Raw genomic sequence first — 15,286 nt, 5'->3', positions numbered from 1 at the left:
TGTTCTCCATCAAGGGTGTCTACCCACTATGATAATAATCTTAGTTCCTAGCGCAATCCCGCACCACTTTTGAATAAACTATATAAAAATACAATTCGTTTTTCAAGCTCCTAAAGAAACAAAAGCAAAAGCATTGGTGGTCTTTTAATCTTTTAAAAGAAGCTGCATAGGACATTATGCGGTGCTCATTTGAAACCTCTAGATTTGCCGCACTTGCACTGCCCTGCACCAGTCACAGCCACACAATTCTAGAATAGACTCCCCGTGAAACTCTTATCCACTGAGATATAGGGGACAGCCAGGGGTGCAGTTATCCATGAAGGGAAATAAATGAAGGGGAATCCATGAAGGGGGAACTAGAATTACAGCTTGGGTTTTTTCCTTTTTTTGGTCACATGGCATTCATTTCTGTGCTGCTTCCAGACATATTACATCTTCCTTTGGCAAGGACATTTTTCTGAGCCACATCAAGGTGTAGTTCTTCCTTTTCTTAAGGATGAATCTTTTCATTCGTCCAATTCTGGGCCATTTTTTCCTCATCTCTGGATCAACTGTTCCATGGCTGTGTATTGGTCTCTTGGTCCTGTTCTCACAGTAGAGTCTTGCTTCTACTTGATCCTCTTCTATTGGTTGTGATTGTGGGTTTTACAGGGACAGAGTAGGTCTGGTTCTGTGCTTGATTTTGGACCGCTTTTCCATGCCATTGTCAGTGGTTGCTATAGTTGTGACTGTCTTTCTTCTACTGGTGTTCATTCAGACCTGGCTATTGTGAACTCTTATTTTGGTTCTGGCCCAATCTCTCCTGTTCTTGGTTTGCCTGGTTTCCGCTTGCCAGGGTGGCTGTGCCAATTACTGCCTGACAGATTGTGGTCTGGTTAGCCTTTTGAGACTGCCCCAGTTAGGGAATGAGCCAGTTTGGTGACTGGGCAGCATCTGCCAAGGACTGGTTGGAAGCCGTCCTGATAATTAGCTTCAGGACTCTGGGTCATGAAGTTCACATTGCAAATGGCAGAAAAGCAGGCACCTTTTTGCGCACTGACCATTAAAAGACCTAATGTAAGAGTACAGGATGGTGAAGTGATTGGTTTTATGATCTCTTCCAGGCTACTGGTGGTGGTAACACATGATAGGCATGGTGCCTGTGAGAAAGTGTATTAACAAACTAAGAATGTACTTGGTTTTATTTTGGGGTTGGTAACTGTGGGCTTTTAAATAATGTGCACTACAATAAATATGCATGTGTTTCTCTCTCTGTAAAACAGAAACTTATTGGGAATTTTCATCCGCTGGTCCTGCTGCTGGCACTTGAATCTTTCCTTCTGATAAGGTGTAACTTTACTTTTCTAGGCTGAAGGCTGTAGTCTATTAGCAGAAGTGAATGTTTTTATTCTCTATTATGTGAAGTTTCTTTCACCGTGATATGTGCAGAAAGAACTGAGCAGGAAGAGCAATGTACAATACATTAATTTATGCAATGTATTTTAGAGATGTTATATTACTTTTGGCATCAAAGATTTTATGAATACAGAGGATGGACTGCCACAGTGAGATCCATGTCAACAAGCGCAGAGAAATATCCGAAATTTCTTTTGTCCTTTATTAGAGCAGATCCACATGAATTTAAGGCTGAGGTGGAGGGATATCCTTTTCCCTCTTTTTACTTCTTGGAAGGCAGAGAGCGTTGGGATGAAAGGCTGGGCTGGCAATGCAGGTGTTAACTCCTTTGTAATGTTTGCCTCCAGCTAGATTTACTTTATTCCTGAATGCCAGGTAGGGTCCCTAAAAGCTAGCAGTTTGAGAGGAGTGATATCTTCTGTATTATGTGAAACTGTGATGGGTTCCATATGAGCCAGTTAGGGGGCAATTGTGTGTCGGTATAAATATGAAAAAACTAGACCCATTAATCGGTTGCCCTACATAGATTATATACTGATTATATGGGATGGTCGGATGTTCTATTGACATTTCTGATACTGCTGAACACAAATTATTTATCTGAAGCTCACCTAGGAAGAAATTAAGAAGTGGATTTTTTTTTATAAATGTCTAAAAATGTCAGAAATGAGAAATTCTTGTTCACATGATTCAGGAAACCTAACTTAATAAATAACACATGGAATACTGATAGCGCACACATCATCACAAGTAAATGGAATATCCCCTTTAGCAAATTCATAAAATCAAAGGAAACTGCTTTAAATCAGCTGAAATTAAAGCAGAGTCAAGTCTGACAGCACCTCATCTGGAGGCCCATTAATACCGTCAGTGGGTTGCAAAATGGGCTGATGAGAAGGTCAAGATATAGCAGTACATTTATAAAGTAACAATAAAAAAGAAACTTTAGAATAGTGTTAGGGAGCAATTAATCTACCAAACATCCAAGTTAGTTATAAAATGTAGTGCCCAAGAAATACATGCATATTGTATTCTATCTGGAAATGGTTCCATTTTAAAGCAAGATACTCAAATCAGATTAAAAATGAGGATAAAACTGCAATAAATGTTCAAGAGGATCCCCTACTATAAAATGTGGATAGACTTTCCATGAAGCCAAAGTTTTTAATGCAATGCTTGTGCCTATGGGTGTAACAAGGGAAGGACTATGTGAACTATAATCCGGGCCACTGAAATTATGTTGCAGCGGAGGGTCAAATTATGCAGCAGGGTTGAGTAAATTATGCAACAAGAAAAGTAAAATTATGCAGCATGATGCAACACATTTTGTGATAGTATTACTTAATTATTTTTTTAGTTTTACACTTGTTAATACTGACTGAGCATTGGTTGCACCTCATTAGTACCAGTTTAACACCCAAACAAAGAAATAAGCAAGACATGAAACCAGTTGAGGTTATACATTGGAATATGACAACGCCAATGATAGAATCTAAAAACAAAATTAAATATTTGGGGATCGAAGTCGCAAAAAATATCGATGAAATTGCCCAAGTAAATTTAGATTTAAAAGCTAAAGAGATGAGGAAACTATTAAAATCATGGAGCTGCTTATTCTTTACTTTAATGGGGAGAGCTAATGTTATTAAAATGGCTATCCTACCAAAGTTTACTTTTGTATTCAACGCTATCCCGTTAGAGTTTAAATCAGCTTGGATAAAAAAGATTCAGAGCGAAATTAACATCTTTATCTTTATCTGGGCCTCCAAAGGGGTAAGGATAGCCTGGATTAAGCTCTGCCAAAAGAAAAATCGAGGCGGGATAGCCAGCCCAGACCTCATGATGTACTACAAAGCCTTCCACTTTAAGAACGTCAGGAATCTCTTTCAAAAACACGAGTTTTATTCCCCCTATTGGAAAGCAGTGACCGAACACGACCAGTGTCTTTATAAGTTTGGCCACCCTAAGTATATTTTAAAAATCAGACTGAAGTTGCTGAGATCAGCGTATAAACTATGGTTTTGAGATAAGAAAAACTTGGAAGTTCCCGTATTATAGTCCTCTAGCACCAATATGGAATTCTCCGGGAACACCAGATTCTTTGAAAGACTCCCTAGCAAGTCCTCTGAAGAGAGCAGGAATAGAGAAATGGGGAGATCTTTTTGAAAATGGTAACCTATAGTGCTGGAATACTTTAGCAGAAATATCGAGGTTCAAATATTACCAGTTGGTTAGCTGGTCTAGTGACCAAGTGACATCATCAGACCATATTGGGAAGCTGGAGGAAGAATTATAGAAAGGCCCACCCCGAAAAGAAGTTTCAAAGGGGTACTGGTACTTGACTGAGAGGAATGAGGTCGACTTTGACACACCAGATATCATATAGAAGAAATATTTTTCAGATAGAGACTTGCAACAACTCTGGCAAGTATCCTGCACCTTTTGATGGCGTATTATAGTTTCTGCACCACTTAGGAAAAATCATCTTTTTACTTTGCACAGGTCCTACTGGACTCCTGAAAAATTGTCAAAAATGAACAAACAGGTGACGAAAAAGTGTCCTAAATGTAGGAGGTGAAAGCAAATGACATCCACATGTTTTATACATGCGCCCACCTTGATGCCTATTGGATTGCAGTTGTAAGATGGTTGATAAGGTTCTAAACTAACATCAAGGTAAGCGCCTTTACTATTATTTTTGGTGGTTTGGACACTGAAGAATCTAATAGTATTTTAAGTAGAAATCAGAAACCTCTCTTATTTACTTTTATGTTATTAGCCAGATGTGAGGTGTGCATGAACTGGATTCTTCCATCCCCTCCTAAGGCAGATGATTGGTTTCATGCAGTTGATAAGTTTAGGAAATTTGATAAATTAAGGGGGGAAAGTAAACGTACGAAACATTGGGAACTTTGGGATATGACTTATGCGGTAGGCCAGGAAGGGACGTCCAATGATTTAAACTAACGCGATCAAACAAATTCAAGAGTTTTGTTATAGTGGCACAGTGATGGTCAAACTCAAAGAATTTTGTTGGTTTTCAAGACCTGGTCTTACCTCATTTCCAAGGGTGTTCTGTTGCAACAGGAGGTGACCCAGCCGCTATAACCATGAAGGTCGCATAAATGAGGACAATAAAAATATAATTTAAAAAAAAGACATGAAACCAGTTAAACTTTGCAAAGGGCCTTCCACTGCTTGCAAACGCATATTGCTTCATTGTACTAACATTTGAACTGTTTGAGCTAGATATCTTTTTTTTCTTTTTATGTTAAAATCTACAGATTATGTAGCAGATGATGGATTATGTGGCAAAAGCAGCAAATCTATAATCATGCGAAAAATGACACAGTCGCACAATCACATCTTTCCAGTGGGCCCGGACTAAAATAAATTGTAGGAATCTCCGATTTCTCAGCAATCAGTGACCTTCTGACAGGTCTTAATACCTTGGGTCCTCACAATTGAAAATGAACCCTAGCAAGAGGCAGGTATACATTGGCCTCATTTGTTTCGCTAACTGGATTTGTTCATTCTTTCCTTTGGTTAGATCAGCTTGTTATTCATTTTCCATATGAAACTTCACCTCTGTATCAGCCTTCCTACATCCTTCAAACTGTCCCACTTACTAATGAGAATACATATAACGGGCAAGGACAGGCAAGAAAGTTCTCCTATTCATTGGGTCTCAGCCACTGTAGGCTACATGCCATACGGCTTGGAGCCCACTCCACATGCAGAGGGGGTGTGGTGCCAACAGTCAGAGAAGGCAGAGTAAAAGGATATTTTTGACCAATGAAGGAAGGGAAGGGGGGGTACTTCATGGTGGGCCTGGTCATGGTAAAATTAATCGGGTGCTTCCATCGAAGAAAGGGGAGGTGGAAGGAATATATATCAGGGGTGGAGAATTCCTATCTCCAGACGCTCGAGACATCTAGATTTCTTAAAGGGACAAGAGGTTTTGATTTCTATTTTGTCCAAAGGATAAGTAGACAGTCTTACGGTAATCCGATACACAGCTGTTCAACCCTGTTGGTCACAGCCAGTTAATAAAAGGCTCTGAGCAGTTTATTGACAGTGAAAGGGTCAATGCAAAAGCTGGTGCCTGCACTTTAATTTCCCCACAGCAGAAGAACAACATGATGGAGCTGAGCTCAAAGTTGCAGCTCCGTATAAAACATCCACAGCACTGTCAAGTAAGAGTCTTTTTGCTTTCTCCCGGAGGCTCTTGTGTGGCTTCCAGGCCTTCCCCTGGTCCTTACATATTCTTCGATCATGAGACTAACACGGAGCTTCTGCAGCTCCAAAACACTCACATCACTCCTGCTCTGACTTAACCCTTGTGACCCCCTCCCTTTTATTCTGTGCTTCACCCAGCCCTCCAGGGACCTACAGTAAAGCACCATGCTTTCCCTTCTCATGCAGCTCCTGCACAACCCTCCTTTGCACTTTGCTTTTCCAGTACACCTTATGTTTCACCCAGTGCATGTACTTGCTAACCCCACCCCCCTCTGCTGCCCCCGCTGACTGCCCTGACCCGCTCCACTTGGCCTCTCATATCTTACATCATCCAAGGGCTTACATTAAAGCTCATTAATTTCCCCATGGGAAATTAATACAATCCTCAGGCCCACCCTCATTTCTGTCCTTGCACTGAGCCTCTTGTCTCACTTTGTGCGTGCACCAGGAGCATCTGAACACGCTGATGTAGCAGCTAGAGCAGCTGTGGAGTTCTTAATGGGCCTCTTCTTTCTGCAGGTTCATAATTGATGTGAAAGGGTGGATGGATATATACATGGATGATTGAGTGAAAGGAAGGATGTAAGAATGGATGAGTGTAAGAATGGATGGATGAGTGCAAGGGTGAAAGAATAGATGGGGTGAAAGTGGATGGATGAGTGAAAGGATGGATGGTTGAATGAAAGGGTGGATTGATGGATGAGAGAAAGAGTGGATAAATGGATGATGAAGTGGGTGGGTGGAAGGATGGATAGATTAATGTATGGAAGGATAGATAGATTGATGGGAGGATATTTGAGTGAAATGGTGGATGGAGGGATGAGTGAAAGGGTAGATTGATATGATTGAAAAGGAGGATGGAGGGGTGAAAGATGGAAGAGCAATATTATGGCTGGATGGAGGGATGAGTGAAAGATTGGATGGGTATGAGTGAAAGGGTGGATGGAGGGGGTGTAAGTGGCTGGATGGATGAGCGAAAGGATGGAAGGATGGATGGATGAGTGAAAGGAAGGAAGGAGGGATGGATGATTTTGAATGATAGATTTGGATTTGGTGCTGGACGGATAGGTTTGGCCAGGGGCGTCGTGAACCACTCGCTTTAGCAGCTACAGTGGGGGTGGAGCTCTTGATGGGCCTCTTCTGTCTGCAGCTCAGCAGACAAAGGCCCATAATTAATGTGTAATGGTGAGTGAGTAAAAGGATGGATGTGTGGGTGAAAGGGTGGATAGATGAAAGGGTGGATAGATGAGAGAGTGTAAGTGTGGCTTGCTAGATGGATGAATGAGTGAAAGGATGGATGAGTGACGGGGATGGTGGATGGACGATGGATGTGTTGATGAAGGATAGGGTGAAAAAATAGATGGGTTGCAGGGTGGATGGATTAGTAAGCGAAAGGATGAATAAGTGAAAGGGTAAATTGATGGATGAGCGGAAGGATGGATGAGTGAAAGGGTAAATCGATGGATGAGTGGAAGGATGGATAGATGGCTGAGGTGGATAGATGGATGTATATGTTTGGGGATGGATGGGTAGGTTTGGATATGGATGGGCGGATGGATGGATGGACAAATAGATTGGTGAAAGGCTGATGAATGGATGCCAATGTAAAGGTGAAATGCTAGATATCAGTGGGCGAATAAAAGGATGAATGGGTAGATCAACAGAAAAGAGGCAAAATAATATTCAAATCTTTCTATGCTATGAGCCTGACATAACCAGAGAGGCTATTATCCGAGCTCTTCTATAATGAGTGCTGCCATTATTTGGCGGTGCAGTACATGGCACCAAAGGGACTTTGTTACAGGACAAGTAGATTTATGAAGCTACCTGTCCCATCGACAAGTAGATATTTCCTTAAATTCCACACCCCTGATAATATATATATAGTCTTCACCACTTCCAAACTGGCAGACTGGCTGTACATTAGGATCGGATGTTTACACCTTTAATTTCTTCATTCTATGAGAATGAATGCAATATAAACAAGGGGGTGGGGTAGGAAGGCCGGACACTGGGATTACGCGCTTACACCTTTCCCGTCTTCATTTCTGACAGCAGGATAGCGTCAAGCTCTGGGTAACAAGCTCTTTTTGAATAAGGGAAGGATTAGGATGATTTAAGAATATTACATAAGGATTTGAGAATTAAAATACTTTTTGGGTTGAAATCATTAACTTCGCAAGATGTCAATCTAAGTAAAACTAAAACTGCTAGTTTCAAGTGGGTAGGTTCCCGCCCGACATTATGTATAGAAGGGTCAGTGCAGGAATCAGTATTAGAGTATAGATATTTGGGGGTGATATCTGACTCTAGAGGTTCATTCAAGAATCAGTGTGCTGCAATTTCAAGAGGGAATAAAACACTAGTTGTTGTGTTTGCTTCACTATGGATTTTCTTAAAAGGTTTGTCTATTAAGCCGCTCTTGCAAGTAATGGCAGCCAAACACGCCCCTTCCCTGACGTATGGTGTGGAGATATTAAGAGGGAAAGCAGATAAAATCATAGATAGTCTCAAGGTAGGAACCTATTGGTGTCTTTTTAATCTTCCTCGGCAGGCCTCGCAAGCTCACATTCGGTTAGAATTTAGGCTTAAGAGGCAAAGTATAAGTACTCAGGGGCATATGTACAAGCCCCTATCGCCACAGGAACGTCACTTTTTGGGATGTTCCCGTGGCAATAGGGGCCTTGCCTTATGTAAAAGGCAGCATTAAGCCACTTAATGTGGCTTGATGCTGCCTTGTACATAAGGCACCCTTTCAAGCTATGTTTAGTGTGAAAGGGGCATGCAGTGGGTGTTGTGGTGGGCGTTCCACCACAACACCCATTGTATTTGACGCTGCCCCCTATGTACAAGGGTGGCGTACATAGGAGGCAGCGCCAAAATTAAGACCAGGAAAATCCTGGTCTTAAGTTGGCGAAAAGAGTAGAAATGCATTATTTCTCCTCGTTTTTGTTTCTTCCATGTGTGCTGCCTTGTGCAGCACAAATGGAAAAAGCAAAATGCCATGGTTTGTTTATGTCAGCAAGGTGCCCCTTCCTATACATAAACAAACCTTTCTAAAATGTTAGGATTGTTAATGTGCAGGAAGGGACACCTTCCTATACATAACCAATCCTCCCCTGCACACAGACACCCTTGCACTCTGGTTCAAGGGTGCCTGCGTTGGCTCTAAGTTGTTAAACTTAGTGCCATTGCAGGGGGAAACGCAAGGCTGCACCACATTCTTGTAAATATGGTGCAGCCTTGCGTTTCCGAAGTGGCGGAGCATGTTGTTAAGCCCAGGGGGCTAACGACATGCTCCGCCATTTCATTGTACATATCCCTCTCGAAGTCAAATATATAATTCCTTTTAGGTGCATAAATTAACAAACACTCCACATATGCTCACAAACATCCAACCTTAAGTCACAGGAGCAAAAATAGACCAGACAATTGCTAATAACATGGATCCATGTTTTTAGCAATTGTGTTTTTGATGTTTTTGTGACAAAGAACTCTTTTATTAAATTGTATTTATAAGTGTTTCGATATCCGGTCTATTTTTGCTCCTGTGACTTATGGTTGGATGTTTGTTAGCATATGTGGAGTGATTGTTAATTTTGCACCTAAAGGGAATTATATATTTGACTTTGAGTCATACGTGGCGCCCTAACTCTTCTGGGTTTTGTGGGGCCCCTCTCACTGTATTTTATGCAAAGTATAAGTAGCCTAGAAGCATACTTTAAATTTTGTTACAAATTAAAAAATGACACACGATCCACACTCAGTTCGGTTGCATGGGAGGCTATTAATGACCCTATAAACGTTAAAACATAAAATACTTTAAACTGGCTATCTCCACTTTTCAGGCAGAGGAACTCTGGACCCTTCCGCTCTTGCAATCTGTAATTAATAGAGTTATTAATTAGTTTTAGTAAAAAGACCTTATCCTTGATGGACAGAGAGGTGTTAGCAAAAAGAGCTATTGTAACTTACGCGCCACCTGTTGGAAAAACGACGTTGGCTGATAGTACGAGATTGTTCTATCTTTTAATCATATTGGCAGTATTCTAGTGCGGCAGCATTTTAAAGTACACACCTCTGTGTTTTCGGACATTCTGGTCCGCTATTAAGAGAATTGTGAATTGAATTTTGTTGCATTGTGTTAATTTGAAAACTGTATTTTTAAATTGTATTAGGCGCTGATTTCATTCCGCTTACCCGCACATTAAAAGTAAACACACCAGAACTCTTTGTTCCCATCCTAAGTGATATTTGTTATCTTGAACCGCTATCTCTGCTCCTTTCAACATGGCGCCGTTCTGATTCTTTAGGCTGCTAGCTCCTCTGGGTTCACGGGACTCACTTCCGCAAGCCTATCAGCTTGCTCCGGCTTCTATTTTTACTGCCGGATGCAAGCGCGCAGCACGCGTGCGCAGCGGACACGCCGATGGCGCGCCAGAGGCAAGCCCGTCTGTGCCCGTCCGTGCCCAGTCGTGCCGCGTGCCAGGTGAGATTGGTGTGCCTACTGTCCCGTCCACTAATAGTGTAAAAAACTCCGCCGATGATCTGTGGTCTCTGCGAGGCCTGGCCTCACCTCTTTGTAAAGTAGTGAAACACCTACCGCAAAGGTTTGTGTGTGCTAATTGCAAATTTGCTTTAGGTCATGGCCGCAAAAAACGCCATACGCCTATTACAAAAGCCCCTGCGCTAACCATCCTAAAGGATAAGGCACCCCCAGGAATAGACAAAGTGCTTCACTTTTGTAGCATAAACTTTCGTTCTCTCCCAAAAAACAAGGCTCATATTCACGATTTCTTACAATCAAATAAACCGGATGCCTTGTTTGTCACTGAAACCTGGCTTCATGCTGGCTCCGGGCCCGATATTGCTGAGGCTCTTCCCCCCGACTATGTCATGGTTAGGAGTGATAGGATTACAGGAAGAGGCGGCGGGATTGGGATTATTTTTAAATTAGATTACTCATGCAAGTTTGAACCCCAATCTTTCCCAGGTTGTGAGTCCGCCCTATTTAAACTGGCTATATCTCCGCAACTTACCATATCTGGACTATTGATCTATCGCCCCCCTGGATATGCTAGACTTTGGTCATGCTCTTTGCCCGACCTAATTGCCCCTCTCATCCTACAAGCAGCCAACTTTATGATGGTGGGCGATTTTAATCTTCATTTGGAAAATCCAACGTCCGTGGATAATTCTATTTTTTTGGCTGATTTGGAAGCTCTTGGGTTGTCTCTCCATAACAAGGGTTCTACTCATCAGGCAGGGCATTTACTAGACCCTATTCTTTCTGACCTTCCTTTTGTCTGTAATTGTCCAGCCTTGCCCGTAAATTGGTCTGATCATTTCGCGGTCTACTTCCAACTGATGGTTCCTGATTCCCCATTGCTCTTACCAACTTCTGATTCAGGGAGCAAGAGACCTTGGCACAAATTAAATTTAGACTCTTTAAACGGTCTCCTTGAAGGGAATCTTCCAGATCGGACGCTTTCACTGACATCTTTAAATAAGGCAGTTTCGGACTGGTTACTCTCTTCTATTAATCTCTGCCTGCCCCCTTCATGGAAAACCTGCTCCCCCCATCGTACTCCTGTGCCTTGGTTCAACGAGGATTTGAAGATTTTGAAATCAAAATGCAAATCCTTAGAGAGGAATTGGCGGAAATCTTATGCCTCTAGCTGTAGAGTACAAGACAGCTCTCCACTCATATCATGCTGCCTGTTAAGCAGCGAGAGCGACTTATGTTTCCAAGACCATTATCAACTCATTGAATAAGCCTCAAGTCCTGTTGTCAATGGTTAAAAAATTATCCGGGGCAAACACTCTCCCTCTACCTCCTGCCCTGGATGCTATTAAATGCAACAACATTGCAAACTTCTTCACTGATAAAGTGAAGATAATTTACAGTAATTTTGCTCCTACCTCTTCCCAGGATTCAAATTCATCTGGCTTATATTCTATGCATGTGGATCCCCTTCCTGATACAGCGAAAATCTCACAGTGGCCTCTTCTTGAGGATGAATCTTTTGAATATTGCCTATCCAGGGTAAATTCAGGCTCCCCTCTGGATCCTTTACCAGCTAATATCCTAAAACAGCTTTCTCCGGTTGCATTAGGAATTTGTAGGGAGCTCCTTAACTCTTCGATACGCGAGTCCCATGTTCCATCTGATTGGAAACAGGCGATGGTGGTCCCTCTACTGAAAAAACCCAATGCCGACCCCTCGGTCTTGGCTAATTACCGCCCCATTTCACTTTTACCTGTATTTTCCAAAAGTTTGGAAAAGCATGTCAATTTCCATCTCACTGCCCACATTGAAAAATCTGGATACCTACACCCTTCTCAATCAGGGTTCAGAGCACATCATTCTACAGAAACTACCCTTCTAGGAATAACTGAAAAACTACGTTACTGTTTAGATCAGGGTGAGACCATGGCGCTCATCTTATTAGATTTGAGCGCAGCTTTCGATACTGTGTCTCACTCTATTCTGTTAAAATCACTTCAGTTGGCAGGTGTGGAAGGTCCAGCGCTGCTATGGCTGACCTCCTTCCTCAGTGACCGTTCTTTTCAGGTCTTCTCTTCTGGTGCCGCATCCACTTCTCGGGCATCCGCATATGGAGTTCCACAGGGTTCTACCCGGAGTCCATTACTTTTTAATATCTATGTGCGTCCTCTTGCTACTATCGTGGAGAACGCGGGGATCACCCTATACTCTTATGCTGATGACAGGCAGATTATTTTTTCACTATCTTCCTCTAAGGACGTCTCAACATCTTCCTTAAAGAGTGGTCCAAGTCTTGGAATGGATGAATACCAATTGCCTAAAATTAAACGGGGATAAGACGGAGGTCCTTATTTTGGGCAAAGACAAATATCTCTGGAACCATTCTCATTGGCCTCAAGAAATGGGCTTATTCCCTCAACCGGTAACTCAAGCTCGCAATCTAGGGTTCATCATTGATAACCAACTCTCCATGCGGCAACAAGCAGTGAGTACTGTTGGCATCTGTTTTTCCATACTGAGATGGTTGCGTAAGATAATTTGGATGCTTCCTCCTTCTACACAAAGAACCGTAGTCCAATCTCTTGTTATTTCCCGCTTGGACTACGGGAACATACTATCTTTAGGTTGTAATAAGGAACTCCTGAAAAGGATGCAAATGGTTCAAAATTCTGCAGCACGCCTTCTCTGCCATATTGCATGGAAAACTTCGGTCATTCCGTTTCTCTACAATCTTCATTGGCTCTGTATTGGGAATCGTATCAAATTCAAAGCTCTTTGTCATATTTTTAAAATAAAGCAAGGAGCAGCTCCAGCGTATCTACGCGAACTCATCCACCCTTATCCGCCGCATCGCACTTTGCGCTCCTCTACTCTGGGCAATTTGACACTTCCCAGATTTAAATTGACTAGAATGGGCAGACGCTCCTTCTCATATCTCGGACCCAAACTTTGGAATTCTCTTCCTAATCATGTGAAACAGGAACCTTCCTACTTGAAATTCCGCCAAGACATTAAGACCTGGCTCTTCTTCCAGCAAGTGGCTTAAGTTACCTAGTCTAATTTAGGACTCATTGCGCCGGGAAACCCTGAATAGGGTAGCTGTGCGCCTAACAAATTTAATAATAATAATAATAATACATGGATGGTCATCGCTTCGTATGGCCTACTAAAATCCCAGAATTACTTGAGTGGCCTTAATGGATTAGAAGCAAAATAAAAGCTCAAGAGATTCTGGCTTGGCAATTTACAATTTTGCAGTGGAAAAGGCTGGACAAAGAATATCATGTCGTCTTTGTAATTATAGCAGAGAAGACATATATCATATTGTCTGCTGTTGCCCAGCTCCAGCGACTGAACGAAAAAGCTTGCAGAGACAGAATTTCATTGAGAATACCATCCGTACATGTCGTCAAGCAGTTATAGCTGCCCTTCGTGGAGCGGATATAATTTTTTCTTAAAATGTATGTCTGTAGCTGAGGGGAAACTTGAAAAGTGAGAACAGTAATACTCACCGATAGGGATGCCAGTTACTGTATGAGACACAACTATAAAAAGTGTTTTCTATCCTCTAATGGACTTCCTCCGATTTATGATTACTTGGGAAGGTTTTTAATCTACATACTGTATTTAGTTGCGAAAAGATTTTATAGAAAAGCACGATGCACTTAAGTTTTTTAGATGAATCCTATTCCCTTACTTATTCTAGGGGAGTAACTATTAAGTGCAATGGTATTAAATCGTGGATAAGAAGCTGCCCTTAAGATACTGCTAATGCATGTTAGGTTTTCTTAATTATGTCGGCTTACCCCGCCACCATTAAATCGTACCCTGATGAACTTTACAAGTTAGGTGTCACTTTACTGCTATTTTGCACATAAACAATGCATGGTACCCCTAGTAATAGTTAAATAGGTGCGTGTCTGATTATTTTACCTATGTTGGTCAACCTTAATGACGATCTTGCGTAAAAATGACGCATGGTTCAACCAATAACCGTTTAACCAGAACTCGATAGGTGTAAGGGGTCCATTAAGGGCAAAAGGATCTATTAGACGATATCATTGTGGATCGTGTTTTTAAAATCAATTTTTATTCTGAAGGTCTGGAAAAGGTTATGAAAGTTTTAATTGCATTGTAAGATGTTTGTTTTTAAAATGATACTTTTGCATGATAGGCGTTTTCTTTTTGATACTGTGTCAGAATGTAAGTTTGAATTAACTGATCAATAAATTATTCATCATTCATTCATTAACTTCACAGCTGTGACATTGATAACTTCACAAATACAACCATCCCAAAAAACTCTGATAATGTTGCAGACTTCTCAGTGGACAAAATCCCCGCCAAATAGGACAATATTAATATAAAGATGCTTATAGACCCTTGTGGAATCCATTAAATCTCCAGGGATATACTAACCTTAGCGGCTGCGAGATGTCTCCGTTCTGGGAAACTTTCCAATTCTTCCAAAATCAACAGTGGTAGAAGCTATGAAGAAAAATAAATTAGGATCGCTTTCTCATCCAAGTCCTGTGCATGTCATTAAATCACTGTCTCCTATTATCTCGTCAACATCAACAGAGATGACAAAGTTCTCCGTCCACCTGAAAATTTGATAAAATATCAATATACATTAACTAAGGAAAAAACCTTCTCTGAATGCAACACCCTGTCCCAATTGTAGACTTAAATCCAGACTAGACTTTAGCAAAACCCAAACTGCCAAAGATATTTGTGAGCAGCCATATCAAATATTTCAATGTCTTGCAAAGTAGATTGTCCAGGGAATAACCCCCCCCACTCCCGCCCAAGGTCGGGCCGAACTTTGATCACATAGAAAATTATTTTCCTGAGGTGTCCACTATTTTAAAAATTAAGAAAGGCCCCCTATGATGAAACGTTCCGTAGGGGAGTCATTTGGTGAATTTGATCTTTTTCTTAATTCACCTACTTGGCCAATCGACCTTGCATACACATTGAGTCTAAGACTTCGAACTCCAAGGCTGATTTCGAAAAGAACTCTTGCAAAAAGCCCCCTTGGGGGTCAGTCGGGCATTGCAATGACAGGTGCACAGCCCAATATGGAAACATGCCACCAGTTGGTGGGTGAGAGCTTGTGCTTCAAAACGAATTGCTGTTTGTACG

General features: G+C 41.7%; 1 protein-coding gene across 1 annotated transcript in view; it reads right to left on the bottom strand.

Moving 5' to 3' along the window:
• TESMIN (testis expressed metallothionein like protein) overlaps positions 1–15,286 on the bottom strand; it is a 1,510,092-nt gene that overhangs the window by 1,351,963 nt on the left and 142,843 nt on the right. The window contains exon 4 of the mRNA XM_085644767.1: positions 14,561–14,629. The gene's annotated coding sequence lies outside the window, so the exon portion shown is untranslated. The remainder of the gene's footprint in view (positions 1–14,560; positions 14,630–15,286) is intronic.

Source organism: Triturus cristatus, chromosome 3_1 (assembly GCF_964204655.1).
Source record: "Triturus cristatus chromosome 3_1, aTriCri1.1, whole genome shotgun sequence".
Classification (NCBI taxonomy): Eukaryota; Metazoa; Chordata; class Amphibia; order Caudata; family Salamandridae; genus Triturus; species Triturus cristatus.
The sequence above is the reverse complement of the archived record's forward strand: the minus strand, read 5'-3'. Positions and strand labels throughout refer to the sequence as shown.